This window comes from Giraffa tippelskirchi, chromosome 11 (genome assembly GCF_054371585.1).
Source record: "Giraffa tippelskirchi isolate mGirTip1 chromosome 11, T2T-mGirTip1v1.2.pri, whole genome shotgun sequence".
Taxonomy (NCBI): domain Eukaryota; kingdom Metazoa; phylum Chordata; class Mammalia; order Artiodactyla; family Giraffidae; genus Giraffa; species Giraffa tippelskirchi.
This window is the reverse complement of record NC_137285.1, coordinates 146,149,283-146,176,792: the sequence shown is the minus strand read 5'-3', so window position 1 is coordinate 146,176,792 and position 27,510 is coordinate 146,149,283. Positions and strand designations below refer to the sequence as shown.

At 42.4% G+C, this 27,510-nt stretch overlaps 1 protein-coding gene, 1 long non-coding RNA gene and 1 other non-coding gene across 18 annotated transcripts in view; all 3 read left to right on the top strand.

The window, feature by feature from the left end:
- The window catches only part of AMBRA1 (autophagy and beclin 1 regulator 1), a 168,093-nt gene that overhangs the window by 82,832 nt on the left and 57,751 nt on the right, over positions 1-27,510 (top strand). The gene's annotated exons all lie outside the window — the stretch shown is intronic.
- LOC145525489 (uncharacterized) lies at positions 9,109-15,615 on the top strand. The gene is made up of 2 exons (XR_014068244.1): positions 9,109-14,628; positions 15,207-15,615. It is a non-coding gene; the product is annotated as an uncharacterized LOC145525489 (long non-coding RNA).
- On the top strand, positions 22,871-22,999 carry LOC145528067 (small nucleolar RNA SNORA65). The gene has a single exon (XR_014070139.1). It is a non-coding gene; the product is annotated as a small nucleolar RNA SNORA65 (small nucleolar RNA).

Genomic DNA, 27,510 nt, shown 5'->3' with positions numbered 1-27,510 from the left:
TTCCCACTTTCCTGGTATGTTAGGAAATTACTTTTAGGAGGTCTGTCTAGTCTAGTTTGGCCACCTAAGTGGATATCTGGGTCGTTGGCCATGCCCACATTTAAAAAATAGTTTAATTTGATAACCTGATATCATAGTTGCCTAATAAAGCAGCTTAATTACTGTATAGCATATCTTCACTTGAATTGGCAAATCTGGGAAAGATTAAAAGTAGTGAATATAGTTGAAGGCTATCGTGGTTCACTTACATGAGTATGAACAGAAATGAAGGATAATTCTGGTGTTAGACCCTTTATCTCCTTGGCTGGTCCATTCTCCATGTTCTTGACCTCTCCAGTAGCCAGGCTGATAAAGTGAGTGGCACATTCCAGCTAAACATCAATTAAGATAGCTGTTTGTAAATCCCAGATAAATGGACAATTAGTGGTGGTGGTACTAGCTAGGACTGCTTTAATAATTAACCCAATTACCTTTCATTCTGCTCCAGTGATGAAAGTAAAGGTGATAAGGGGCTGGCTTGGTTGCCTGGGAAACAGAGAAATAAATGCAGCACTCCTCCCAGAGAACCAAGCTTTCACAAATGCCTTTCAGCACCAAGGGCCTTGTACTTATTTGGCTTCCATCAGTCACTGAGCATCCGTGCTGTCTCTGCCCCAGCCTTTTATCACATCTCCTTTTTCCACTAGTGAGAAGTGTGCTCGTCAAGAACGTAGGTTCTAGTTTCTAAGCTGAATTGTCTGTTGCTTCTTCAGGCTTTTCTAGAGGAAAATAACAGGCCTTGTCAATGAACTTTTCTCTTCCTTTTATAATGTGTGACTAAGTTTTTCTGTGCCTCCATCTCTTTCTGCCCTAGGAAATTTCCTCTTGATTGCTCCCCGCTGATGCTTTACACCTGTGCTCTTTCTGTACTGTCACTTTGAAATGTACATACCACTTTCTAAAAGCTTAGCATTTTCCAGAGCACTTTGAGTCTTTCAGAAGATGTTAATGGTTCTGCCCTTACAGAGTTTACTGTCTAGCCAGGGAGTAGCCTGGTGTTCTATATTGTTTTTGTTTGTGTGGTTTGGGGTGGGGGGGCGGTGCTGCAGTAAATATTTAATAGTTCCCCTGAGACTTTTAACTTCCAATCCTGATTGTGTGTGTGTAACTCAAACCTAGGCTCAAACCAGGAATTTATGAGTTTTGATGCAGTTTGAAGTAGCTCAGAATGTGTCCCCATTTCTCTTTTGCATGGGTCTGTGAGCCTGAGGGGAGCTCGGGTCGACAACTGCTACTTGCATTGTAGAGTTGGCCTGAGAGGCAGTAGAACAAAGTGTTCAAGAGTTCGGGCTCCAGACTAGACTGTCTAGGTTCAGATATTCATGCTGCTACTTCCGCACACTGTAATCTTGGTTAATTGAATCTTTTCTTGGGACTTAGTTTCTTGATCTGTAAAATGGGAATAAGAATAGTATTTAGCTCAGAGAATTGTTTAGAGGGTTAAATGAGCTAATATAAACACTTAGCATGTCTGTTTGTTTTTGGCACACGGTAAGTGTTCAGTAGACTTTAGCTATTATCATTAGGATTTTGACTGTAAGTCTCTGGCGCCATCATTGAGTTAGAGCTGTGCTAGTCTCCTCACTGATTATAACCTTGCTGATCTCTCACTGTTCTTCTGTCTTCCTCAACACTGCACTTCCTGGGTCCCAAGCAGTGCTTTCTCCCCTTTGCTGTAGTCAGTGAGTTGAAAAAAACTGGGAACTTGTGCTCTGAGACACCAACAGATGGTAACCTGAAGTTCCCTATGTTGATAGTTTGACAACCTAATGTAGCCATTGTCGCCTGTAGTCAAGTCAACCAAGAGGGTTAGATTAGAGGAGTCACAGAGTTTGTGTTTGAGTAACCCTTTTCTGTCTCTAGTCAGAACCTGCACTCATGAAATAAGGATCGACTCTCCAGACCAAGTACTTGCTCCTATGTAACTATGGCAACATAGGATTCTCAAAGTGGACCAATAGCATCAGCGTCATTTGGGATCTTGTTCCAAATGCAAATTCTTGATCCTTACCTCAGATACACTGAAGCAGAAATTCTAGTTGTGGGCTTAGGAATTTGTGTTTTAAATGGTCTTCCAGGTGATCCTGGTGCACTTGAAACATTGAGGACTACTGCTCTAGATTAACTAATTAAAACAAGGGACAGAGGCAGAGAGGGAGAAAGGGGAGGAGACGACTCGCTAACACATTAAGGAGTATGCGTGCCCGGAGTCTACGATGCGTTGGTCCTGGTGAGCCCCTGGTATATAAGTCTTCTCTATCTGGAGCTATGAGTAATAGGGGGTAAAAAATGAATGAATTTGTTATTGCCTGCAGAGTGCTCAGCTGGTGTATAAGCAGTTTTTACTTGATAAACATGTATTGAGCTTCTGTTGTTTCTGTGGCACAATGTTAGGTATATGATGGTTCAGTCAGTTCAGTTGCTCAGTCGTGTCCGACTCTTTGCGACCCCGTGAATTGCAGCACGCCAGGCCTCTCTGTCCATCACCAACTCCTGGAGTCTACCCAGACCCATGCCCATCGAGTCAGTGATGCCAACCAACCATCTCATCCTCTGTCGTCCTCTTCTCCTCCTGCCCCCAATCCTTCCCAGCATTAGGGTCTTTTCCAATGAGTCAACTCTTCGCATGAGGTGGCCAAAGTATTGGAGTTTCAGCTTCAACATCAGTCCTTCCAATGAACACCCAGGATTGATCTCCTTTAGGATGGATTGATTGGATCTCCTTGCAGTCCAAGGGTCTCTCAAGAGTCTTCTCCAACACCACAGTTCAAAGGCATCAATTCTGTGGCGCTCAGCTTTCTTCACCATCCAACTCTCACATCCATACATGACCACTGGAAAAACCATAGCCTTCACTAGACGGACTTTTGTTGGCAAAGTAATGTCTCTGCTTTTAAACATACTATCTAGGTTGGCCATAACCTTCCTTCCAAGGAGTAAGCGTCTTTTAATTTCATGGGTGCAGTCACCATCAGCAGTGATTCTGGAGCCCAAAAAAACAAAGTCTGACACTGTTTCCCCATCTATTTCCCATGAAGTGATGAGACCGGATGCCATGATCTTAGTTTTCTGAACGTTGAGCTTTAAGCCAACTTTTTCACTCTCCTCTTTCACCTTCATCAAGAGGCTCTTTAGTTCTTCTTCACTTTCTGCCATAAGGGTGGTGTCATCTGCATATCTGAGGTTATTGATATTTCTCCCGGCAATCTTGATTCCAGCCTGTGCTTCTTCCAGCCCAGCGTTTCTCATGATGTACTCTGCATATAAGTTAAATAAGCAGGGTGACAATATACAGCCTTGACGTACTCCTTTTCCTATTTGGAACCAGTCTGTTGTTCCATGTCCAGTTCTAACTGTTGCTTCCTGACCTGCATACAGGTTTCTCAAGAGACAGATCAGATGGTCTGGTATTCCCATCTCTTTCAGAATTTTCCACAGTTTATTGTGATCCACACAGTCAAAGGCTTTGGCATAGTCAATAAAGCAGAAATAGATGTTTCTCTGGAACTCTCTTGCTTTTTTGATGATCCAGCGGATATTGGCAATTTGATCTCTGGTTCCTCTGCCTTTTCTAGTAGCAGTTGTGTACTTCTTAGTATGATAGTACCCAGATGAAAAAGACATCTCTGCTCTCCATACACCTTCCACCTACTGTGTAAGCCCATCATGCTCAGAAACGGCTAGAGGACAGTGTGTCTTGTGCTAAATGCTAAGGTAGAAGTACACACAAAAAACTGGACGTGAGAGTCCAGAACCTACCAGTGTCTCTACAGTGGACAATAGGAGTCTGTTAGGCTTTTTTGCTGGGACCACAGGTTCTTGTTAACTCTGCCAGGAGTTTTCTTCCTAGGCAGAATTGACCTATAGCCTTTCTTCTAACTTCTTAACCAATTTGCTGCCAGTCCCCTTCTTCCTCCTGAAACAGAAAGGTGAACATCAAGGTATCTGGGCTGAGACCCCGCTATATAACTTGTCCTGTAAGTTCTCTGTACTCAGGACTTCCCTAGACCTAGAGATCTCAGAGTTTGGGTCCTGTGGCTTGTGTACTTCTTAGAAATACTTCTGATTTTGCAGATGCAAGTGAAGATGCCCTCTAATCTCCCAAGAACCCACTATAATGCCAGAACCCTTTTACTTCTGTCTTCTTAGGTTATGATTAGTACATGCTTTGATATGTTTTGCAACCCCTCAGAACACATGATACAACAATACAGAAAGCTATGGAGGAGACGTGAGGAAAGAATAAGCGAAATATGAGATCAAAGCCCCCTTTTTTTTTCCCAGTGGAGGCAGTAGCCAGTCTTCACTTTATTTGAGATTAGAGATCTTACACACACTCTGGAAAGACTTGAAATAGTCTTCGTTGCTATCCCATCTACTCCATTATTTTTTACCTGAGTCCTCGAAAGGAATGCTAACCCTCCACCTTCTTTTTAAAACTCTGATCTCATATTAGCTTTTCTTTCCCTTTCTCAGTTCATGTCCTCAGGCAGTCTCATTTATTCCAAACTGGCTGGAAATGCCATGGGAGCTGGCAGACAGCACCTCTCACCCTCTCTACCAAAGTAGAGCCAACCTGTGGGTGTTAATTTCCTTTCTTTAACACCTGCTGATCCACAAGGCTGGCTCTTCCCCCAGGGTCCTTGTGGCACTCAGCTGGAAGCCCGGAGCAAGCACAGATAGATACCTTGGTGTGAGCGATGAGGTGGAAAGAGGCACCTGCACGTGGGCGACCAGGGACCTTTCGAAGCGTTGAGACTCTTTGGGGGGTGCTTCTTTTGGTCAAGTGTTTAGTGTCACCTCAGGGCCAGAAAGCTATCCTGTAGTGACAAACTCCAGCCTGTAAAAATAGTGTCTCATATTACAGGGCTACCGTAACGAACCCCTGTGTTTGTCTGAAGCCCAGCTCAGTGCAGCTGTGTGCCATGTAGAAAGGGCCCAGCTTCACTACTGGTGCCTTGAGCTGTGGGATCATATTCTTTGGAATTGCTTGGCAAGCAAATTCATGATTTATACTCTTATGGTTCATGGCTGTTGAAGCATAAGCCCCAAAATGTTCTTCCTAGGCAGAGAATTTAACTGGTTCAGGCTGCAGAGGAACAGGGGGAAAACCAGACAGGAGGTAAAAGGTCTAGGTTGCCAGTGGCAGTAAGAGTCTTTCAGGGAGGTCGGATGTGCTGGAAGCATGTGAGGAAGATAACAGCATTCATTTTCATGAGTAAATCTGTCTAAGAAGGTGAATTTTCTTCAGAATCTGCCATATTGCCAGTGGCAGCTTTGGTAGTACTTCCTCATTTTTCCAACAGGAAGCTCACAAGCTCTTTATTGTAATTTCCCTGGACTAGTAAACAAATGAAAAGGAATGACATGGAAATATCTAGTAACTCTTACTCAGTAGAGTGAGTAGCTTAGAGACTGTGATAGCTCTATAGCAGCATTAAAAATTTTCCAAAACATTTCTCTTCATGCTGAGCTGGTGAAATGGTTGTAGACAAAAATAATGCAGTAACTCAAGCTTAGTACCATGAGCTAAGGTGGAGGAGTGGTAAAGAATCTGCTTGCCAATGCAGGAGACGCAGGAGACATGGGTTCACTCCCTGGGTAGGGAAGATCCCTCTGGAGGAGGAAATGGCAATCCACTGCAGTGTTTTTGCCTGAAAAATCCCATGGACAGAGGAGCCTGGTGGGCTACAGTCCATGGGGTCACAAAGAGTCGGACACTACTGAGCACGATGTTAGATCATATTTGCAAAATGTGGTGACTCTGGTGGAATGCAGTGCTTCAAATGTGCTGAAAACAAAGACCTTAGAGCACTTCCTTGTGCCAGGTAGAGCTCTAAGCACGGCTCACATATTATTTCACTTAGTCTTCACAGTATTCCAATGATGCTTTGTTATTACTCCTGTTTACAAATAAGGAAACCGAGGCATAAGCAGATGAAGTAATTTGCCCACGACCACAGCTCGTACTTGACAGAGTAGGAATCAGAACTCAGGCTGTCTAGCTTTAGGTTGGGACTTCTCAAGCAGAACCGTTATGGGGTGAAAAGTTGAACTCTTGCTTTACTGTAAGAAAACAAAAAATAATTTGTAACAAAAAATAATTTGTTCAGCCTACGAAACTGCTACTGAGGAGTGGGCTACAAATTCTCTTATATTCTTGTTGCAGCTCCTTTCCCCTGGAAAGAGCCCTGTAGAAGAAATACATTCCCAAACAATGACTCCTGAAGCAGTAATTACACTGTTGCCATCCCATTGGGAAGAAGGCTGGGGCGGTGATTACATTCCAAAACAAAGCTGTTCCAGTATAATTGCACTGTGCTGCTCTTATCAGTCTGGGGAAGGCAGGCCTCTGGTCTCCATCCTCATTTGTTTTTGAGATGGAATCCGAATAGCATTCAATTAATAGGCAAGGCCCAGGCACAGGGAAGTCAGCCAAAAGAGCTAAGAGGACATTAACTTGCTCTTAGCGTTTTCCTCCCACCAAAGCTTTCCAGACCTTTAAGTATCAGCAGATTTGAGGACGATCCCATTTGAAGAAATGTATTTGGCTAGTAAAGGGTTAGAGACCCCTGTTTAGAAGGTGTGTCCCCAAGCCCTCATTGGTCTTTTGTACTTGAAGAAGAGGCAGTTAGGTAGCAGTGAAATTTCCCTATCATCCCCAGCAGCTTTTGCTCTATCAGAGATTGGTCCTTCCTTCAAATCTTTCCCCCACATTTCAAGTGTGTATGTATATATATATATATATATATATATATATATATATATATATATTTTGTATGTAGAGCTTCTAGTTGTGGATCAAGAAGCCCCTCTCTGGTTCTGTTGAGATTATAAGACTGACTTTTGTGAAATTTCAGTAGTCATCCCTAGATGTGGATTGAAAGAAGACATAAACCTAATTTAATCATTTTGTTTTATGATTCAGAGGACAGAAAACTGCCTGTGACCTCTTAGGCATGCTTTTCGAACTAGAGCAGAGAAAGGGGAACAGTGTCTTTGTTATCAGGTTGAGGGTTGCACAGACCCCTTGGGAGGGGTGTAGTCTTGGCCACACAAACCACCCCAAAATTCACTGGCTTTAAAAAAGTGTTTGTTGTTCTTACAATTCCATGGATCCAACGTGCATTTCTCTGATCTGAGCGAGCTTGACGGCTCTCTGTGTCAGGTGATGGCTTGGCTGGGTATGGGTGGTCGTAGTTGATGTAACAGACAGGACAGTGGCCTGCTGAAGATCACCACATCACTAATCCTTGGAACCTGTGAATGTGTTTCTTTACCTGGCAGAAGGAACTTTGCACATGTGATTAAGATTTGGGGATAGGGGGATGACACTGAATTATCTTTGTGGACCCAGTCTAATCACATGAGCCTTTGCAAGCAGAGGAGAAAGGCAGACAGGCCAGTCAGCGAGACGCGGTGGTAGAAGACGGGAGTTGTTTGGCGCTCAGCCACCAGTCAGCAAGAAGACCAGAGCCTCAAACTCAGAGTCCTAAAACTGCAAGGAACTGAGCTCCGCCAAAACAAATGAGCAAGGAAACAAGCCCTTCCCCAGAGCCTCCAGAAAAAAAACATAATCCTGCCACCACCTTGATTTTAGCCCAAGAGACACTCGTTGGACTTCTGACCTGCAGCAATGAAAAATAGTACATTTATGTTAAGCCACTAAGTTTGTGGTGATTTTCGACTGCAGCCACCGCAGACCAGTGCAGATGGCTTCACGCATAGCTGGCCTCAGCTGCGGTGGCTTGTCTCTTCTGTCTTCACCCGTTTTTCCTCACAAAGTCTCTCAGGCTTCCAGAGAGAAATGCGCTATCAGGCCCCAACGCAGCGAGCATTCGGCGAGTCTCTGCTTTTTTACTTCTGTTATTGTCCCATCAGCTAATGAAAGCCACTCGGCTAACCCCAGAGTCAGAGAGGGGACTGTCTCTAAGCACATGGTTTCAGAGGAGAGGCTTGAATCATGAGGGATCATTACAGGGAAATACCACGGTGAAGTCAGTTTTTGAGATCTGAGGTAGCCTGGTAACTCACTGTCAACAAACTGCTTTTTAAAGTGTCCTTACATATACGTGAAAGGAAAGTTCAGCATACCAAGGGATATCGATGTATAGATTTTGAATTCCAGAGGAATATCTTGATTTTTCATTATTTAAATGGTTTAAATCATTATTTGGTTTATTCAGAGAGACATGCATTTGGAAATGACGTCCGAATGGAAAGCTAGATCCTAGTTTTCTAGACAGAGCATTTCAGAAAAACTACCTTTTTTCTTGTTTTCTGGGATGTAGCCCTCTATTTCTGTGTGCTGGAGGGTAAAAGATGTGCAGAAGAGCTCTGTGGGTGGTTGGGCCCCTCGGGGCCACGTGTATTTCTGTGTGGGAGTAAGACTGACAGGATTAACTGCGAGCACTTACTAAACTGGCTGTGAGTGAACCTGTACCCGTGGCATCATTTATAATCCGCAGCTTCTTTAACAGCAAATTAGAAGAGAAGTTCCTAAAAACTAAGGCAAAGGATGTTTGCATGGCCAGTGACTGTGGCACGTTATGCTTTCTTAGAGCAGTCGTTGGGAGAAGCTAGAATTCAGTTCTTCTCAAGCGTAGGAGTTAGCTTTTGCTTGGCCTTATTGACGAGACTGGTTAGAAACTTATTTTATGGGCTCCAAATACGAAGGCACAGATTGAGCCTCAGGCATGTAGAGGCAAATGTCATATTCACTAGTCATTCCTTCAGAACATGCTTGATGTTCAGAGCCATCTTCCTAACTTGGTGGGACGCAAGCTGTGCTGTTAGTGAGCTCTGAATTTTGCACTGGGCAGTTGGGTTCAAAATAGGATGGCCTATGTACAAGAAAGGTGTGTACTTCTCATTGGAGATTTAAGCTGGCTTTCTCAAGAACTTCGTCCAGCTCAGCAGGGCACCCAGCGATTTAGTGTGTTCCCTGAGCATCTCTCTGCTCTGCCTCAGAGCTCAGCCAGGATTCGTGAAAAGACTGTGAGGCAGACAGGGAGCTGCTGCTGCCGCAGCTTGCAGTGCATGTGCGTGACCATGTCTGTCTGCTCCTAGAAAGTGAAGAGAAGCAACTTGGCCCGCGCTGGGGAAGATTCCACTCGCAAGAGGAGACGGAACAGTGGTATGTCTTGGGAAGAGCAGTGCTGAGAACGGAAATATACAGACTGTTTAAAGAGGCAGAGATGCTCGTCAAGACAAATAAAACTAGAGCTTATCTCTTATCTACTGATAAGAAGTTAGAATGTGTAGTCATGGGATTCAGCCAATATCCTTCCTTTCTTCTGCCTTTGCTTTTTGGGTCCCCTTCCCCTCCTACCTTTAGACCTTTATCCATCATGGGTCACCGAATTTAAACTTGATGTTCTTTATAGCAAAGCAAATACAGCTAACATAAGACCTAATTGAGAGCTTATAAAAGTCACAAAGTGTTTCTTGGCCTAAATATTTTCATTGATTCTGCTGAAGTGAGGTGACTGGGGGAAAATGGTAAAATGTTAAATTGCTTCTTAGGAAACTAATTAAAACTGAACATATCAATGCAAAGCTTGAAATAAGTTGTTTCAAATACCCCAGTTTCTCCACTCCCATGTTCCAGATAGAGAGTCTGCAGGGACAGCTTAAGAACACCTGATGTGAAGAACTTTCCAGCTGTTCTAATCTCTGTCTTACCGAGGAAGAACTCTAAGGCCCTGTGGGATAGAAGCCACCAGCACCAAGAGTTAGCTTGGGAGTTGTTAATACCCCTCTGTTGCAGCCAAACCACCCTTGAAAAAAATCCTATCTAGATGAAAACAGTGAGCTTGCCCTGCTGGCAGCTTTAAGACCTAACTGTCCCCACTTCACCTACTGAACTGCCAACTCTAAGACTCATTTATAGACCTTCTAAAGCTGCCACTGGAGGGAAGTACTAGGGGAATTGGCCATAGAACCTGGAGGTGACAGCTGTGAAGGGAGTGTTTAGTGTCAGGTTTACTGTTTGTCCCATTCTACCATGATTTCTAAGTACACCATGTTTGAGTTTTGGTGGTTGTTATAGTTGCTCGGTCACTAAGTCATGTCCAACTCTTTGCTACCCCATGGACTGCAGCACACCAGGCTTCCCTGTCTTTCACTGTCTCCGAGTTTGCTTAAAATCATGTCCATTGAGTCAGTGATGCCATCCAACCATCTCATCCTCTGCCTCCTCCTTCTCCTTTTGCCTTCAGACTTTTCCAGCATCAGGGTCTTGTCCAGTGAGTCAGCTCTCCATATCAGGTGGCCAAAGTACTGGAGCTTCAGCCTCAGCATCAGTCCCTCCAGTGAATATTCAGGGTTGATTTCCTTTAGGATTGACTGGTTTGATTTCCTCGCAGTCCAAAGGATTCTCAAGAGTCTTCTCCAGCACCATAGTTTGAAAGCATCAACTCTTTGGCACTCAGCCTTTCTTTATGGTCCAGCTCTCACATCCATACATGACTACTGGAAAAACCATGGCTTTGGCTATATGGACCTTGGTTAGTGTGGACTTACTGTTAGTCTTCATTTTCAGGCATGAAGTGCAGCTGCCTACCTTTTCCCTTGTGTTATTAGCATCTCTCCTACATGTGAGAGGGACTTTTTTCCTGAAAGGCTAATGTACCATGGAGAGAGACAGTGCTCTTTTTGGACACCTGAAGAAAAATTGTTAAGAGTGTAGAAATCTTGAAAAAAATCCTCTTAGTCTTGGTATCTAGGGATCTCCTTCATTTAAAGATGCCTGCTAGGAATTCCCAGGCAGTACAGTGGTTAGGACTCCAGACTTTCCCTGTCAAGGGCCAGGGTTCAATCCCTGGTCAGGGAACAAAGATCCCACAAGCCACACAGCATGGGAAACAAGTAAATAAAATTAAAAAAATAAAGACGCCTGCTTCCTTTGTCCTCCTCATTTTGGAGGCTAGACTTCCCTCTTCTACCTCTCTCCTGTTCTGAGACCTTAAAGTTAAGAGTGAAAAGGATACGGCAAGAAATTATGGGATTCTTACAGCAAGAGCTAAGCAGTGTTGGTTACAAGTTGACTGTTTCACAGTTTACAATTTTACATGACTCATAACTTTTGTGTGGGGGGTATAACTGAAACAAACTATCAAAGTTGAAGTGGCCTCTGGGCCCTGTCTCTGAAGGAAAATGTTGAGAAGAGTTCTTAGACCTAATTTTGACAAATTGAATCATACTCAGAGCTCCTCTGAAATCTTTTTATTTGTTTCTTAATTGGGCAGTCTGTGATGGGAGGGGATTTTTTGTGTGTGTGCATAGATAGACTCAGTCAAAGAATATTGCAAACAAAAACAGACAAGGTTAAGATCTAGTCTACTTCCCAGAGAAATCCATGCCCCATTCCTTTTTCAACCTAGGTCTTGTACATTAAACGTGAATATTTCACTTATGTTTTCCCTTGGCTTCAGTATTCATAAATGGTGAACATTAGGAACTACCTAGAAGTCACCCATAGCTGCTTTCTTGTGAGAAGCCAAAGGTTTGGATTCTTCTTTTAATCATAACTAAGCTTTTGTATTCGAAATCATGCCTAGCACCGGGCCTTGGAGGCTGCCTGCCATTTAAGTTGACCGGGACTTGAAACTAGTTGGGTCCACTTTCAGAAGGACCTAAAATACTTTATTTACAAAATTTTGCTATCGATGAGACTTTTCCTCCGTTTAAAAATGTATTCGGTCCACCGCACTCGTTTCCTCTTCTCCTCACCTTCCCTCCAGGTGCTCAGGTTGACCCTGTGGGGACATAGCGTGCCCATCCTCATTCCGTAGATACCTGTGGACCTTCTCAAGCTGAACCTTACTTACAGTTTCCATTTCTCAGCCTCACTCGGTGTCACTTCTCTTCTAAAGACCATGTCCAGCATCTCCTTAGAAGATAGTGGTTAGATGTCCTCGGGGCACTAGGACTGTACTTCTCTCCTTGAGCCTCAGTTTACCTGCTAGGCATGGGGAAAATCTAGAATGAGTACGAGCCCTTTGTAGGTTTCCCCCCACTCTGTCCAGTAGGCAACAGAGCTGCATTAGAACAGAGAGAAAAATTTAGGGTCTCTCTTTACATATGAGAAGGATGTGAATGGATCTCTAATGTTCGTGTCGATCTTATGCCTCAGAACATTCTTTGTTCATTTATTCCCTTATTCGTTGAAAACTATTTGCCTCTGGTGGTTCCAATATATATTAACTTCCATCATGAAAACAATCAACCAAGAAAAATACCAAAACTGACCAGTTTTACTACTTCGCTCATTACCATTCAGACAGATAATATAGTCCTGTTCTTAAGTTTGTGTGTTATGAATTCAGTGGATCTTAGTTGCCCAACTAGGGATCAAACTTGTGACCCCGGCATTGATAGTGTGGATTGTTAACCACCAGACTATAAGGGAAAATCTCTGGAATATACTTCTTGAGTGCTACAGTTTGCCGGGCCCTACGCTAAGTGCTGGGGATTTTTACTAGAAAAAAAAATAGGTAAACTTTCAGGTTCCATTACTATTTTCATACCTTTTCAAAAGTGCTTTAAATTACTGTATCCAGAAGTCCTAAATTTTATCTGATTCCTTACTCCTGATTATTACATCAGAGTGGCTGTCATTCTGATGTGATACAGGAGGATGTAGGCTTTAATGAATGTCTTTGGCACTGATTGTTAATTGCTGATTTCCTGGTGATGTTGCAATAAAGTATTAATTAACCACTAAATCCAAGTTGACCTCTTAGTCAAAGAGGCAACTTTGTTTTCCTGAAGGGAGACTGGGCTTTTTGTGTACTGCCTAACACACTGGTATGCCACCAAGTTTTGACTGGTGGGTAAAATGCAGTTTTGCTAAATAAAATTGTTATTGCAATGTAAGCTTAGCTTTGGACCTGAGGAAGTTGCACATGTGTTTCAGAGTAGGATACAAGTTGGTAGGAGTAAGAGGTCAGAGGCTGGTGTCAAAGACAGAGCTCGTGTTCCCTAGAGCATGAGAGGTTGGCGTGGTGAGTGAGCAGTCGGAGCAGCACCAAAGGCGGTCAGATGGGCGCTGTGAGTCACTGTCTTATTAAACTAGTGCGAGCATTTTCATTATTGAAAATGACTTTACAACTGTGTGGTGTCTTCTAATCGCTTCAAAAATACTGCCCCCCACAATCTAGTACCCAAACGGTACATATGGACACACAAAAAACTGAGAGCTACTGAGCTTGTGTGTTAGAATCTGCACTGGACATTGACGGCCAGGTCGTTGTTGTCCTGGCTCCTTCACTAATTCACAGTGTAATTTGAGTGAGTCACTTGGTCTCTCTGTCTCCTTGACAGGTGAGGATGAGGTTAGCCTTACCTCCGTGTTCCTTCCAGGGATTAAGTGGGGGTGAAAAATGGTAAAGCACTCTTAACTTTTTTGAAAAATATATTACCTGAAATTAAAAGGAATGAAAGTAGATATCTGCCTTAGCACCCAGGTTATTTGCAGTTCCTGAACTACTTAGCACAAGCCGAGATCACCAGCTTGAGATGTTCCAGTGACAGGGACACCTTGATGCTAAGACAGGCTCAGGTGGCTGTAAAGAACCCATCTCAGCTTAATAAACGGAGTTGCTGAAGCACATCTGAGTTGTGCTAGGCACCCTTGGGACAGAAAAGAAATACTTCTTGATGAACTAAATAGAGATGGTCACAGTAACAGAAAGAGGAAGCAGGACTTGTTTAGGGTTAGTGCATAATCTTCTCACAGACTGAATGTAGTTTGTGAAGTGTCCTTTGACTCTCCTTGACTAATTATTGTTTTGATCTCTTCTCAGTTTTTCCAGGAATATAAAGCCAACCAAAGATCTTAAGTCATTCTCTACTCCTTTGTGAAAAGTTAGTGTAGATACGAAACAAGGCATCAAATCCTGAAAATATAAAGTTATTTCTTAACCCCTTTGGGAGGCTAAAAATGCGAACATAATCTTAAAGAAATAATCTGATAAAGCAAACCTACGTGATTGGATTTATTACTGATTTGAGGAGAGGCCATAGAGTTTAATACTAAGGACAACTGAACTCAAATTTCATCTCACTTCTTACTAACTGAGTGACCATGGGAAAGTTGTTTAACTTATCTAAGCCTCAATCCTTGTCTGTAGAAGAGGGGTTCTGTAAAGCCTTTCAGTGACACCCTATTGAAAATTGCCAATACTTTACCCTTGGTACTTTCCATTTCTCTTCTCTGTTTTATATTTCTCCATGACACTTCGCATAATTTTAACATGCTGTGTGAACTCATGTCTTTGTTATATAGCTTTTCCACCCACCCCCACCCCCGCCGCAGAATGTAATTCCCATGAAGGCAGGAATTTTTATCTGTTTTGTTCACTGTCTGGCATGTAGTAGAAACTCACTATATATTTGTCTAACGAATAAACAGACTTCCTGTAGGGTAATTGTGAAGATTGAATGGGAACATTTATTAAACAAGTACTTAATGTGTCCTTGGTACAAGATAAATACTTAGAAAATAGTAGCAATTATTGCACATGAAGTATCTTGCTACATATTTTTGAAAAATGAACAAAAGCCATAGTATTGTTATATCAGAATGCCACGTATGGATATTAGTTGGGGCTTCCCTGGTGGCTCAGACAGTAAAGAATCCACCTGCAATGCGGGAGACTTGGGTTCCATCTCTGGGTTGGGAAGATTCCCTAGAGGAGGGCATGGCAACCCACTCCAGTATTCTTGCCTGGAGAATCTCATGGACAGAGGAAGCTGGCGGGCTGCAGTCCATGGGGTCGCAGAGTTGGACACAACAGAGCGACTAAACACACCAGCACACAACTTAAAAATACGAAATATAAACTATTTCTGTGTTGGTTTTTATAATGTTGTTTTTTTATTTTTGGCTGTGCCGCATCTTCATTGTTGAATGAGCTTTTCTCTAGTTGCAGTAAGCAGGGGCTACTCTCTAGTTGCAATGCACAGTCTTCTCACTGTAGTTGCTTCTCTTGTTGCGGAGCGCAGGCCCTTGGGTGCGCATGCTTCAATAGTTGCGGTTCCCAGGCTTTAGAGCACAGGTTCAGTAGTTGTTCTGCAGCATGTGGGATCTTCCCAGATCAGGGATTGGACCCATATCCCCTGCGTTGGCTGGTGGATTCTTTACCACTGAGCCACCAGGGAAGCCCCCTGTTGCTATGTCTTATTCTTAGACTTATTTTACTCTTGAGGTAACTTAACTGTACCTAGGATGTATAATGTATTTACAGTTTTACAGTATTTTTCCTTGTATTCCCATATTTATGTTTTTTTCTCTGAGATATTAGTTTCCTGGAGTCAAGAACCTTGTCTTTTTTCATATTTCTAGGGCCCAGTGCTTCTGTTATAGCCTATTTTGCTGTAATGCAAGGGTTATATTCCTAAGACATTCAGTGTAATAAGACAAATCCTGTTATAAAAACAGAGTTTTGGGGAATTTTCCAGCAGTGCAGTGGAATTCCTGCATTTCTCTGCCAAGGGCGCAGGTTCAATCCCTGGTCAGAGAACTAGGGTACTGCAAGCCTCACAACGTGGCCAAAAAACCAAAAAAACAAACAATGGTTTTATTTGGAGGAGGGAGGTTTCTAAGAGAGTTCAACATACAACAACACATTTTACGTGAGGCAGTTTCACTTAAAATGTATTACAGCTGTATGAATATCCATATCAACCAAACCTAACATTTGATTACATCTTCCTTTCCCTTAAGAGTGATGCCTGGGCCTCTTTTTAAAAAAAAAAAAATAATAACTACCAGCACACATTGCTTATTACACATTCTTATCACTTTTTTTAAAACCATTTTTTAAAATTGAAGTGTAATTAATTTCTAATGTTATGTCTCAGGTACATAGAAAAGCTATTCAGTTATGAATAAATTTAAAAATGCATAGGTATATATGTGTGGGGGGGTGTATTCTTCTTCAGATTCTTTCCAATTATAGGCTATTGGTGGTGGTAATGGTTTAGTCACTAAGTCGTATCCAACTCTCGCGACCCCATGGACTGTAGCCCACCAGGCTCCTCTGTCCATGGGATTTCCCAGGCAAGAATACTAGAGTGGGTTGCCATTTCCTTCTCCAGGAATTATAAGCTATTACAAGACCGGTATTCAATAAATATAGGTCCCTGTGCCATACAGTAGGTCCCCACCACCCATCCACTTTATATACAGTAGTGTGTATATGCCAATCCCAAACTCCTCGTTCATCCATCTCATGGGGAAAGGACGGTTATGACTGGCAAATTATGACAGTAACATTTCTTCTCCAGAAGAAGCAAAATTGTATGTGAAAGGAAATATAAATTTATTATACTATTTGTGTATGTTGTGTATATGTATATGGTCAAATTACTGTAAATAATTAACATTATTTAATCTAAAAACGGGATATAACTTCTTTGGAAGGGTGGGGAAGAAAAGGGCAGGAGAAATTGTCTCCCATCTTAGGAAGCCAGTAGATAATTGTGAAAATTGGAAAATTAGTTAACAGCAGAAATATGACAGTTAATTATCAGAAGAAAAACAGCTAAAAGATTTAAAAAGCAATTGCTTCTGGAGAGCAGAAGTCAAGGGAGAGGATAGGGCAGGAGGCTGCTATTTGACTTTATTAGCCTTGTAATACTCTTTAACTTTTAAAATTGTGTGTATGTGGTACTTTGATAAAAACTAAAATTTAAAAGCACTCCACTTTGTAATTCCCTTACTCACAAAATTTCAAAGGATTTGTTTCTTGCTGTACAGATGACAAATTCCTTGTCTTTTTTTTCAGTCTGCTGAAAAAAAATTTTATATTCTGCTTTATATGAGCCTTTGCTTCCCACTGAACTGATATTAGCCCTTGAACCCTGAATATCCTTGAGCAGTTAGAGCCTCTTTCTGGCTTGAACCATTCTCTTCCTCTCTTCCTTTCCAAATCCATTTGCTCCTTCCTTTAAGCCTTAGCTATTTCTTCCCTAAGCTTTCCTGGCTTCCCCTCCCCAAGTCCAGTGACCTTTCCTAAACAGCTGTGCCTTTCATTAGACACTTAAGTTGCTTTTCTTGTTTGTAATGTTTTGGACAGAAGTCTTATCTCCCCAGCTGGATTATTGGCTCCAACCAAGCAAAAAGGACATTTTATTACCATTTTATATACATCTTCCACTGTGCTATGTTTGATAGATATCTGTTTAATATTCAGTTCTCATTCAGCCATCAGAAAGCTCTCTGGTTTGAGTTCACTACTCTTTATTCTGGGCATGTCTCAAGACTCTGTACTTTGGCCTGAAAACTCTCTCTATCTCTGTCAGCCTTAGTGAGACGGAGGCCAAAAGGTTTATCTCTTTGCAGATGATACAGTTTTTGATCCTCACAGTGTGCCTGTTGCTTTTAACAAAACATAACATGGACAATCCCTAATCTCCCCAACCCATTGGATGCTTAAGCATTTCAGATGTTTTGTATTATTTGAGAGAAATGCTAATTTATCATTACTGTCACCCCTCTGGGAATTTGCGAACCTTCTCCCTTTAAACTCCCGTGTCTCACGATTCCTGCAAAGAGCCAGGAAAAACAGAAACAAAGCCCTCTGCAATCTCCACTGCTTTCTCTTTGCACGCTAAGAACAGCCACCTGGCTTTTATAGGTGCCCTCGAGAGCTTCATCAGTGATATATTCTCATCCACTGAGCTAGAGCCCCAGAGTGACCTGAAACACTAGTTCTTTGTCTCCTGGAGGACGGTGACCTCGGTGAGAATGTGTGTTAAAAGCTTGGACTCTCCTCTCAGACAAAAAGGTGTGTACAAAACTGTAATAAGAGCAAAAAAAAACTGTAATAAGGAGTAACCAGGATTTTGGTTTTATTCAGGTACAGTAAGGCCAGCAGATGGGGAAATAGATGGGGAAACAGTGTCAGACTTTATTTTTTTGGGCTCCAAAATCACTGCTGATGGTGATTGCAGCCATGAAATTAAAAGACGCTTACTCCTTGGAAGGAAGGTTATGGCCAACCTAGATAGCATATTTAAAAGCAGAGACGTTACTTTGCCAACAAAAGTCCGTCTAGTGAAGGCTGTGGTTTTTCCAGTGGTCATGTATGGATGTGAGAGTTGGACGGTGAAGAAAGCTGAGCGCCGCAGAATTGATGCTTTTGAGCTGTGGTGTTGGAGAAGACTCTTGAGAGTCCCTTGGACTGCAAGGAGATCCAATCAATCCATCCTAAAGGAGATCAATCCTGGGTGTTCATTGGAAGGGCTGATGTTGAAGCTGAAACTCCAATACTTTGGCCACCTCATGCGAAGAGTTGACTCATTGGAAAAGACCCTAATGCTGGGTAGGATTGGGGACAGGAGAAGGGGACGACAGAGGATGAGATGGTTGGATGGCATCACTGACTCGATGGACATGGGTTTGGGTAGACTCCAGGAGTTGGTGATGGACAGGGAGGCTTGGCGTGCTGGAATTCATGGGGTCACAAAGAGTCAGACACGACTGAGCGACTGAACTGAACTGAACTGAAGGCCAGCAGATGAGAAAGATAGTCTGTTGAAAAGATAGTTCATTACTTACAGTTCCTAAGAGTAGGGGAACACACTCAGCCATGCAGGGCCACATGGGGTAGTATCAGGGTCAACCAGGAGGCAGAAGGAGCTGAGGGGAATGCTTGAGCCAGAGCCCTTCTCCGTATTCTCAGGGAAGGAGTGGGTGAGGCAAGATAAATGTGCTGCATGCATTCAGGATCAGATAGTTTGGATAATTTTGACAGATCCCAGGATGCCCTAGTTGTTTGTACCTGGCTCTGGAGTGGTTTTGGCCAGAGGATATATTGGTCACGAGGGGTATGGGATCTGGATGGGTTGGTTTGCATGCTTGTAGGCATTTGTTTGGAGAAGGCAATGGCCACCCACTCCAGTACTCTCGCCTGGAAAATCCCATGGACGGAGGAGCCTGGTAGGCTGCAGTCCATGAGGTTGCGAAGAGTTGGACACGACTGAGCGACTTCACTTTCACTTTTCACTTTCAGGCATTGGAGAAGGCAGTGTCAGTCCACTCCAGTGTTCTTGCCTGGAGAATCCCAGGGACGGCGGACCCTGGTGGGCTGCCGTCTATGGGGTCTCACAGAGTCGGACACGACTGAAGCGGCTTAGCAGTAGCAGCAGCGGGCATTTGTTTGCTATCTCTGGGAATTAGCTAACCCAGAGAGGGGCAGTCCGTCAGTCCGCAAGGACCTCAAATATCAAAGCACCATAAGACATAGAAAACAAACATGGCCTCATACAATGACACACGCATACACACAATTTAATTTGCAGTTTCAGTGGTTTCTTGGAGCTTCCGAAGGCCATCTCTAGACCCTAGCAAGGTTAAAAACCCTGCGTGGGCCTGGGAGCTCTGTGCCTTTCAATATAGTAGTTGAGTTTAGACTACTCTCTTCACAAGAAGATCTGTATTTAATTATCTATTTAGGCAAGAAAGTGTAGCAACTGCTCAGTTTTTTTATGGTAAAGCTTTTCTTTCTACATTCTTTTGACTTTTACCCTAGGAGCTTATTTGTGGGTATTTCGTGCCAGGAAGGATAAGTCTGTATCCCGTAATTGCTGCATCAAGTCTGGGCTCACAGGGTGTCCTGATGACATTTTCAATACATGGAAAATTTTGGATGCATGAACTGTCTGGTGCTGAGTCTCTGCTGCATTTCTGCTCTGGCACCTGCTCCTCTCTTCTTGGAGTTTATCCCGTTGCCTAATTCTGTACATTGTCTCCAAGCCTTTCATTAAGCATTGTTGAAAATTTTGCTTTTTAACCTCAGCATCCCCGCTTATCTTTTCAACAGAAACAGAACCAGCTCTGACTACTAGGCATTTCCTCGAATGAAAAGCTCTTCATCTCGCCTTTTCTGACTTTTCAGAGCATGAAATGGCTGTGCTAATCCTGCTGGCCTCGAGGCAAGAGCCTTGCAGAGGCAGACAAAGGGGACAGCATGCTCCCAGCTTGGATTCTCCAGAGGCCAGGAAGAGAAACTTTTTAACCTTATAGCGACTTGCAGTCAAAAATCTGCCCACCCTGCTTTGTTTTGGCTGCAGTTAAGAAAGAAGTAAATTCTTGGAGTGTTTCCCCTGCATGTAACCATCAATTTCTTAGTGCCCTGAGTACTGTATTTTGTAGATTCCAGAGGTTGGGTAGCTTCCTAGAGTTCAGAAATCAAACAAATGGTTTTAGGCATTCTAGAGGTGTCCTTTTGCTGGTTGAATGGATATTTCTCAAAGCCAGAGGTACTGTGGCTCCAAGGCAACGAATTGAGTTGCAACCGTGTGCTTTGTGCAGGGTGCTCTTTCTAGGATACAGGACATATTGTGCATATTGAGGAAGCTCTTTGTTTCTGTTTAGTATGGATTTACCGCACAGCTTCTGCAGCACAGCATCAAGATATTTCATATAAAGATGAGAAAATCATGTATTTCCTTCCCATCAAAAGAACCTATTTGTAGGAATTTCCTGGTGGTCCAATGGTTAGGACTCAGTACTTTTACTTACAGGGGCCCAGGTTTGAATCCCTCATTGGGAAATGAAGATCTTACAAGCCGTACTACAAGGCCAAAACAAGAAAAAGAACCTATTTATAATGGACTGTGTAGATTCAGGTTCAGGGAAAAGTGTTGAGCAGGAACAGAGCAAGTATATACTTAGCCTCTAGATTTTGAGTTGGACCTCAGGTGGACTGAATTTTGTACTTGTCTTCAAGTGATCTGAGTAATGACAGAGTCCTGCCTGGACCAGAAGGCGGGAGATGGAGCAGAAGGAACATGACAGAATAAGAGAGAGAAACAAAATGCCGTGGGGCTTCTGAAGAGAAGATCATGTCAGGTTAATGAGATCAGAAAAGACTTCTTGTAAAAAGGGATTGAGAAAGTCCTTGATTGGGGGCAGGGATTGGGGGATTTTAGGAAGCATTTGTTAGAGGAGAGAAGAAAGAGCCTAGGTGGTAGGAACAGTATGAACCAAAGCACAAAAGTGGGGGTATATTTAAAGCATATTTCCAGAAACGTGAATCATGTGGGAAACAAGCACAGAAAGGTAGATGGCAGACAGACTGTTGAGGGCCTTGAATAACAAACCAAGGAATCTGGTTTAGTTTTGGCAGCAAGGCGCCGTTAGAGACTTCTGAGCAGATGAGTGCCACAATCAAAACTTGCTTTTAAAAATGATCAGTCTGGTATTGAAAGAAGGATTGGGGTGAGGACAGTGGAGAGGAAGAAAGATGGTTTTGTAAAGGACAAGGGCCCATAGCTTAGTGATAACTGCAAGATTCTTTCGTGATGTTACTTGTGGTTCAGTCCCTCAGTCGTGTCCGACTCTTTGTGACCCCATGGACTGCAGCGCGCCAGGCTTCCTTGTCCTTCACCATCTCCCGGAGCTTGCTCTAACTCACGTCCATTGAATCGGTGATGCTATCCCATCATCTCATCCTCTGTCGACCCCTTCTCCTCCTGCCTTCAATCTTTCCCAGCGTCAGGGTCTTTTCCAGTGAGTCAGCTCTTTGCATCAGGTGGCCAAAGTGTTGGAGCTTCAGCCTCAGCATCAATCCCTCTAATGACTATTCAGGATTGATTTCTTTTAGGATTGACTGGTTTGACCTCCTTGCTGTTACTTACCCACACAATAAGCAGCCTATCAAGGAGTTTGCAGGTTGTCATGCATTCTTTATGACAACTAGTGACAGAGTTTGCCTTTAAAAGTACCACCATATTCAGTGGTTTTCAGGCTTCCCTGAATAGTGGTAGCAGACCCAGTGTTTCCTTAGGAGTGCATCTAGCAGAAAGGAAGACACTGAAACGTATCTTAAAACTCCTTTTGCTTTCTCTTGTGAAATATCCCTTTCGAAACCTAGAACTCTGCCACAGGCCTTTCTCAGAAAGTTATCTAACCTGACATTAAAAATAAACCTTTCTTTTCTTCAAGATAAGATGTTTTAAGGTGCTGTCTAAGAGAAAAGCTTGGGGCATCTGTATGTTTCGTCTGCAGACTGTTCCTAGTGTGAACCCAGGAAGCCTGTGGCCTTAGAGCCTCTGCTTTTGTTGTGTACGAAATTTATGTGACCGTCTGCTGGATGGTTTCACCAGTGCAGTAGCTCAGGCTTTACATGGTATAAGCTCAATTCACGGAGACACAGGATATGTTTCTGTGGGAGAAATCTTTTGTCAAGAATCCCAAGTAAACAGAATATGGCCATCTCTGCCCACCTTTGGAATTACTGGGACTCCGTATCCCAGAGTATTTCACTTTAGCCAGTTAGTGTCTCCCCCATACTTTGCTGGACAGGGCTTGAGATTGTGGGGAAACATTTAAAGGTCCTCACCATGTGTCCCCAGCTTCTTGTTTGTCTCTCTCCTTCATATCCCTTTTTTCCTTTCAATAGTGAGAAACTTTAATATAAAAAAATATAAGTACATCTATATGGGTACACACATCTATATATATAACAAGCCTGTGTGCCTCCGCAACCAGCATGTAATAGTTGTTAACAGTTTGCCCTGCTTGCCTCAGTTCTTTTTTTGGCAGCCTCCTGGCTTGCAGGATCTTGGTTCCCCTGCACTGAAATCACAGAGCCATAACCAGTGGACCATGAAGGAGTTCCTCCTTCAATTCTTGAAAATAGAATCTTTTCAGATAAAGCCAAGGTTCCCTTTGACCTCCATAATTGTATTTCCCATTCCACACAGAGGAAGCCCCTATCATGAATTTGGTTTATATAATTGCAGTCTGTTTTTTACAACTTAATCTATTAGTAAAATGTCATTGCTTTGTGTCTTAAGAGTTGCCTTTTACTAGCCACCCGCCACTGCACCTGACCAGTTTTCTGTTGGCTGGTGCAATCCAGTGGTGAGCTAAAAATAACCCCAGCTTAGGAAACAGGGTTGTTCTTCATGTGGATGACTCTGTGCCGAAAGCATGGGAACAGGCTAGAAAAAAAAAAGAAAAAAAAAAAAAGAGTTGCCTTTTAATAAATGATACCATATGTATCATTTTTACAGCTTCTGAAATTCAGTGTTACCTGGTTTCATCAGTCCACAATGACGTGCCTTGATTTGGTTTGCTCCTTTGAATTGTCACCTAGTGTCATTCGCGGGCTTCCCGGGTGGCTCAGTGGTCAAGACTCTGCCTGCCAGTGTGGGAGCGGCCGGAGACTCTGGTTCAATCTCTGGGTTGGAAAGAGCCCCTGGAGGAGGGAGTGGCAAACCACTCCAGTATTCTTGCCAGGATAGTCCCATGGACAGAGAGCCTGGCAGACTAAAGAGATGGACACCACTGAGCTACTAACACAGATTTATTTATACACATTATCTACTGCCCATTGATGAACATGAAGCTGTCTAGATTTTTACTATACTAACGTGCCTTGAATTTTCTTGATGTATGTCCTTATGAACATCTGTGGCATATTTTGGTAAGATGTTTACCCAGAGACAGAATTGTTTTGGCTCCTTTTTCAGTCAAATAGCACAGATTTATTGGCTACCAAAGACATAACCCTCTTCTTAGATGCTTGAAGGGCATCTCAGAGTATCATCCTGACTGACAGTTTGTAAAAATGGAAAACTTAAGATTTGTGAATTTTATTGCAAACCCAGGATCAAGGAATTTTTCTCAAGGAGTTTTCTCAAGGCTTTTCTCAAACTAGCTATGTGGAGTAAATGTATATGTTGAATGTAGGGGATATTAAATGATAAAATGCAGAATTTTGCCATAAATCATTATAAAGGTAACTTCTCACTCTTCATGTTTTTCCTTAACTGATTTACTGTAAGTAATTCAGACAGTGTCAAAATAGATACTATAAAATGCTTAAGTCTCTCCTCATCACTCTTATCCTCAGTCTCATTCCCCAAAGGGAATTTTAAGGCTGCAGCTGTATAGTATTTAAAATTTAAGTGGAAGTTTTAACTCTCAGTGAGTTCACTATCTTTGGAATGTGTCTTTTCAAATCGTTCTCTATGCCTAATCACACACATATGTATATTTTTATACTTACATAGTTTTCTTCGTTTTGTTTTTATAGAGATGGGCTCATAGGGAACAATATATATGAATGACATCTTTCTATATCAGTACAAACAGATCTACTTTATTCTTTTTACTGGCTGCTTGGCGTTACATAGTATTATTGATTATAGTTTGTTAGGCTGTTTTTTTCCTTGATGGATGTTTATGTTTATAATTAAAGATAAGCTCCTTTTGCAAACAGTATTGCTTGTTCCTATTCCTGGATGTAATTATTGGACTTAAAATTAACATGTGATTGGTTCTTTATAGTTCAGCCTGTCCCTATAAATGGATAATAGATAGTAAGGACTGTCTAGGGCATAACTTCTTGCTTGTGGAAGGGCACTTCGTAAGACAGGCAGTGACCTTTCTTATCACTCTCATTGGTGTTCCTCACCTTTTAGAACTGTGTGAATGGCAAAATTCTAAGTCAAAAATCTATAGTATTTACTGAGGAACCCAAAATTGAAAAAGACACATGTATCCCATTATTCATTGTAGCACTATTTACAATAGCTAGAACATGGAAACAACCTAGATGTCCATCGACAGATGAATGGATAAAGAAGTTGTGGTATATATACACAATGGACTATTACTCAGCCATAAAGAGCAACACATTTGAATCAGTTCTAATGAGGTGGATGAACCTAGAGCCTATTATTCAGAGTGAAGTAAGTCAGAAAGAGAAAGATAAATATCGTATACTAACGCATATATGCAGAATCTAGAACAGTGGTACTGAAGAATTTATTGGCAGGGCAGCAGTGGAGAAACAGACATAGAGAATAGACTTAACGGACATAGGGAGAGGGGAGGAGAAGGTGAGATGTATGGAGAGAGTAACATGGAAACTTACATTACCATATATAAAATAGATAGCCAACGGGAATTTGAGGTTTGTCTGAGGAAACCCAAACGGGATTTGTATCAACCTAGAGGGGTGGGATGGGTAGGGAGATGGGAGGGAAGTTCAAAAGGGAGGGGATATATGTATACCTGTGGCTGAGTCATGTTGAACTTTGACAGAAAACAACAAAATTCTGTAAAGGAGTTATCCTTCAATTAAAAAATAAATTTTTAAAAATCTGTAGTATTTAGATACTATACTAATACTGTATAGTATCTAAAATTTAAGTGAAAAGTTGATTCCTTCTCTCAAGAAGTTCACTGTCTTAAAGAAGGAAAGAGACCAAGCAATACCAACTGAAAATTGATGGTTAAGTGTACACAGAGTCATAAACACTTGAACTCACTGCAGATTTGATGTACTTAGAGCCAGGTAACCTACAGGATGACAAATGTTTTATGTTATGGAAAGGGCTAATAGTGTGTGGGCAGGGATTTCTATCCATTTCTGAGAAGCTTCCAGGAGGAGGTGAGATCTTATTTAGATTTTACCCGGATTATAGACGACAACCTGAGTGCATCCTTCTAAGCAGTTGTCTCAATATGGGGCTTGTTAATGATGCTTTCCCACTTTGTTCCTGATATTAATGTCTGAACAGTGAATTTAATTAGAAACTATTTCAAATGAGCTGTCTTTATGTGACAAGTACTGTTTTCCCAGGATCCCAGAGCACAGGAGTGGCTCTGGGGACTACTCGCATTTCTAAGCAGTTTGTGGTTTGAAACAGACCCATTTACCAAGCTCTCTCCCACTTATTTTTGCTCCACACTTTCCACTAGTTGTTGCCTGCACTTTAGAATAAAGGTCTTAAGTCTTTTTTTTCCACTTCAGCATCTGAAGGAAACCAGCCTGGCTGGGCCAGTAGGGCAGAATGTCTTTTTTAATACCTTAAAGAATCTAGTTGCTAAGATTTTTGTCAGGTTCACTTTTAGCAGAATCGGGATGTAGTTTTGACAGAGTGCTCAACCATCTTCCTATAAGCAACTGCACCACATTGATTAGGAATTACTAACCTTTTGCTGCTGCTGCTGCTGCTAAGTCGCTTCAGTCGTGTCTGACTGCGCGACCCCATAGACGGCAGCCCACTAACCTTTTAACCTTACTTAAAAATAACCCTTTTGTTGTTCATTTGCTAGGTTGTGTCTGACTCTTTGCGACCCCTTGGGCTGCAGCACGTAGGGCTTCCCTGTCCTTCACTATCTCTCACAGTTTGCTCAGATTCATGTCCATTGAGTCGGTGATGCTGTCTAACCATCTCATCTTCTGCTGCCTCCTTCTCCTTTTGCCTTCAATCTTTTCCAGCATCAGGGTCTTTTCTAATGTGTAGGCTCTTTGCATCAGCTGGCAAAAGTATTGGAGCTTCAGCTTTAGCATCAGTCCTTGCAGTGAATAATCAGGGTTGATTTTCTTTAGGATTAACTAGTTTGATCTCCTTGCTATCCAAGGGACTCTAAAAGGTCTTCTCCAGCAGCACAATTCAAAAACATCAGTTCTTTGGTACTCAGCCTTCTTTATGGTACAGCTCTCACATCTGTACGTGACTACTGGAAAAACCATAGCTTTATAGGAACCTTTGTCACCAAAGAGTTGTCTGTGCTTTTTAATACACTGTCTAGATTTGTCATAGCTTTCCTTCCAAGGAGCAAACGTCTTTTGGTTTCATGTCTGCATTCACTGTCCACAGTGATTTTGGAGCCCAAGAAAATAAAATCTTTCACTGTTTCCACTTTTTCCTCTTCTGTTTACCATGAAGTGCTAGCATGTGAAATGAGCACAATTGTACAGTAGTTTGAACATTCTTTGGCCTTGTCCTTCTTTGATATTGGAATGAAAACTGACCTTTTCCAGTCCTTGGCCACTGCTGAGTTTTCCAAATTTGCTGACACATTGAGTACAGCACTTTAACAGCATCATCTTTTAGGATTTTAAATAGCTCAGCTAGAATTCCATCACCTCTCTAGCTTTGTTTGTGGTAATACTTCCCAAGGCCCACTTGACTTCACACTCCAGGATGTCTGGTTCTAGGTGAGTGACCACACTATTGTGGTTGTCCAGGTCATTAAGACCGTTTTTTGTTTGTTTGTTTGTTTGTTTTTAAACAGTTCTTCTGGGTATTTTTGCCACCTCTTCTTAATCTCTTCTGCTTCTGTTAGGTCAGCCCTAGTCCCTTAACAAAAACTGAGTCGCCTGGATGCTTTACCTGACCTTCACAAGTCCTAAAATAGGCAATATTTCCCTTGGACCTACTTGTGGGAAATCCATAAGGTCATCCACCTTATGGATGTTTCCTGCACTGCACAGTGATTGTGAAGTTGGCAGTCAAGACTGAGTGTGGTCTTCTGTATCCACAGATACAGATCAGACATCATCTTTGCCCTCCAAGCCCATGGGGCATCTTTGTTGGCCCTCAGAGCTTAGTCAGCCTTTTTGTCCCTGGGTAAATAGTGATGTGGCAGTGATTAAAATGACACCGTGCTACCCTTGGAGCTCCAGCGTCTCCTGTAGATGGAGTGAGCCAGGC